The sequence below is a fragment of the Nelumbo lutea genome, chromosome 1 (assembly GCF_056320005.1).
Source record: "Nelumbo lutea isolate HS-2025 chromosome 1, American lotus-T2T, whole genome shotgun sequence".
Taxonomy (NCBI): Eukaryota; Viridiplantae; Streptophyta; class Magnoliopsida; order Proteales; family Nelumbonaceae; genus Nelumbo; species Nelumbo lutea.
The window spans coordinates 207,764,236-207,767,775 of record NC_142684.1 but is presented as its reverse complement, the minus strand read 5'-3'; the positions used below and the strand labels follow the sequence as shown (position 1 = coordinate 207,767,775).

The window sequence follows — 3,540 nt, the reverse complement described above, 5'->3', positions numbered from 1 at the left end:
ACCCGCCACCACTCTTTGAAGAAGAAGTAGCATCTAGTTCATCCTCTGATTTTGAAACCATGAGTCAACATGAGGACAACCCTGTTAGGTTTTTAAAAGACTACCTGCACCCCACCCAGATAGCCACACCATCATGCATCATGTTCCCTCCGAATACACTACAATTTGAGTTCAAACCTGAAATGATCCAACCCTTGCCTAATTTCCATGGTTTAGACAGTGAGAATCCATATGTGCATATTAGGGAATTTAAAGAGGTAGTGGCCACCTTCCATAACCGAGCTGATATTGCAGACATTGTTAGGCTGAAAATTTTTACTTTTTCCCTGAAAGAGAGAGCTAAGAGTTGGCTATACTCTTTGAGACCGAGATCCATAGGTACATGGGTGGAGATGACCCAAGCTTTTTCTTTAACGAGTACTTCCCTTACCATAAGACCAACAATCTTAAGAGATAGATCTAAACCTTTTCTCAAAAGAATAATGAAACCTTATACCAAGCCTGTGAGAGATTTAAAGAACTACAGAACCTGTGTCTGTACCATGGGTACGAAACTTGGATGTTAGTTAACTATTTCTATATGAGTTTAACTAGCAGGGAGCGCCAATTTATAGAGATGATGTGTAATGGGGAGTTTCTACAAAAGGATCCTGAAGAAACCATAGATTCCTGAATGAGTTAGTTGAGAAAGCCCACATGTGGACTGGGCCTAGTGCTACTGATAGTACTAATAGGTCACGTCCAACCGGGATTTATCATCTTAAGGAGGAAGACAACCTCAAAGCCCAATTAAAGTTGTAACTAGAGAACTTGAGGCCTTAAAGATGAGAAATAATAAAGTCACCCACATGGTTGCCAGGGTAGAAACTCAAGCTTCATGTTTTGTCTGTGGGGGTTGGATCACTTAGCTCAAGATTGCCCAACCTATGGTGAGATGAGAGAGGTTTATGAAGAACAGTGTAATGCATTCGAATTGTATAAGGAACCTTTCTCACCCTATTCAGAGATCTATAATCCTAGTTGGAGGAACCATCCCAATTTTAGTTGGAAGGCTGATTAGAATCAACCTACTTCATCCAACAATAATTGGAGTGTAGAGGCGCAACCATCCAGACTTCATCCTATACCTCAATACAATGCTCGACCGAATAGAAATCCTTTAGAGGAAACACTTCAAGCATTTATGGAGGCACAAAATAAGACTGACCAAAAGTTTGAATCTATTCTTGCCCAGGTGGTTGAAGAGAACAAGGATATCAAGAGCCATATAACTAAGCTAACCAATGCTTTTACTGTACAAGAGATAGGCAAAATCCCGTCTCAGCCTCAAACCAATCCAAAGGGGTCACATATGGTACGGGAATCCACCTCTGATCTAGAGAACATCAAGGGAGTTCACGCCATCACTACTCGTAGTGATAAGGTTTTAGATGGGCCTTTGTCAACTCCCCCTCGCACAAATGTCACCACTCCAAGTAGAATTGAAGATGCCCCCTCAAAAGAGCCTTTTCCCCAAACTCTTAGTTCTAGAGGAAAATTTTCAGACAACCAAGATGATATTTTGGAACATTTGAAAGAAGTTAAGATTAATCTACCTTTGTTGCATGTGATTAAGCAGGTATCGGCTTATGCCAAGGTGATTAAGGATCTATGCACCATTTTAAGAAAACTGCATTTTTGACAGAACAGGTAAGTGCGGTGATTGAGCAGAGAACACTGCCAAAGTACAAAGATCCTGAGTGCCTCACAATTGCTTGCCATATTGGGACACAAGAGTTCGGTCAAGCTCTCTTGGACTTAGGAGCAAGTGTAAATTTAATGCATTATTCAGTTTACTTGCAGTTAGGTCTTGGAGAGATAAAACCCACATCCATGGTGTTACAACTGGCTGACCGTTCTATTCAGAAACCAATGGGGATAGTAGAAGACGTTTTGCTCTAGATTGATAAATTCTATTATCCTGTTGATTTTCTGGTTTTAAATACTCAATCTATGGTTAATAGTGAGTTGAAGATTCCGCTTATTTTAAGAAGACCATTTACAAATGGACTGGAGCAAATTCGGTCCAAACCTCATACAAACTGGATCCAATCTGGTCCAAATGAAATGCAAATGGACCAGATTGGACCCAATCTGGTCCAAATTAAATGTTTTCCTCAGAAAACATTTTCTCTATAAAATATTTTGGTTCAACTAAAATAATGAAGAAAAACAAAATGTTTTCCTTAGAAAATAATACTCAATAAAGAATAAATTATTTTCCTAATTTCTCAAAAAATAAACAAAATGTTGTCAATGCATATGTACAATTACTAAACAGTTTTAAGACAATTAATCTGCCCATTCACAAGTCCATCGGTTTTGAGTGAAAGATATCACCACAACGGCAAAAACATCTATTTGCAGTGGGGAAGGCCTGAATACCCAAGCCATCTACAACGACAGAACATGCCTGAAAGCAGGAAATCCACCTCAGATCAAATACCCAGATACTGAATACACAGAGAAGTTAGAGATAGCTTCAGTAACTTCCTCATTCTCCTCTCCCAACCAACGCACCCGACTGTTACAGTTCTCCAGCAAGTACAGTCACAAGCTCTTTTGTTTTACCTCTAGCATGTTCAGCATCCTCAAAGGCAAGGCCATGGCCAAGTGTTCAAAATTTGAGGCCATTGTAGCTCACCTATGGAGAGCAAGATCCAAAGCAGTGTTTGATGACCCAGATGAGACTTCAACCATTCTGTTTGCAATGGACATAAGGTCCAAGATACCTCCCCCTTTACCACATGGTTTTACAGGAAATGCTCTTGTCACAGCTTTTGTCAGTGCAAAGGTGGTGGATCTGGTTGAGAAGCCATTCTCCTTTTGTGTGGAGTAGCAATATACAGAGTTTCAAATGACTACGTGAGGTCAGTGATAGACTGGTTAGAGATCCATAAAGGGATTCCTGCAACCATAAATGGAAATTTCTATTTGTCAGCTTGGTGGAAACTGCCTTTCCATGATCTCAACTTCGGCTAAGGAAAACTCATTCATTGTGAGCCGATTGTGAGTGGGGCTGATGAGTTTGTGCTATTGCTTTCTGATTTCATGGGGAATGGGGGAGGGACCAATGTCCAGATGGGCCTTGAGAAAGAGAAGATGTAGAGATTCATGCTTCATGTCTATGAGATGTGAAACGTGGGGTTGCTTTGACATCTGTTCTGAATGAAGGGCTGGGAAAAGTCGAATTCAATAAATAATTTAAAAGTCAAGAAGTGGGGGTTGCATAGAAATACCTTTTTGTGTTGATAATCTTCTGGCATGATGGTTGCCACAATATTCTAACAATGTGAAAGATTACTAGTCAATAAAAACATAAATTGAAAGGGAGAACCCAAAGGCAAATTAACCTACTAATAATACATTACAATGCATTCTAAAAATAGGATAAATAAATACACTATTTAATTGGTCCAACAAAACGAGCAGTGGAGTAATGAGGGAAGGTGTGTCCATATCAAATGTTGTATGGATGGTGGACTCACAAGGCCACAATTT

General features: G+C 39.8%; 1 non-coding gene and 1 pseudogene across 1 annotated transcript; one reads left to right on the top strand and one right to left on the bottom strand.

The window, feature by feature from the left end:
- Positions 1 to 442: 442 nt before the first annotated feature.
- LOC148880650 (small nucleolar RNA R71) lies at positions 443 to 549 on the bottom strand. Its single transcript, XR_016106352.1, has one exon. It is a non-coding gene; the product is annotated as a small nucleolar RNA R71 (small nucleolar RNA).
- A 634-nt stretch (positions 550 to 1,183) lies between these two features.
- On the top strand, positions 1,184 to 3,305 carry LOC148880649 (acyltransferase GLAUCE-like; annotated as a pseudogene).
- The last annotated feature ends 235 nt before the right edge of the window (positions 3,306 to 3,540 follow it).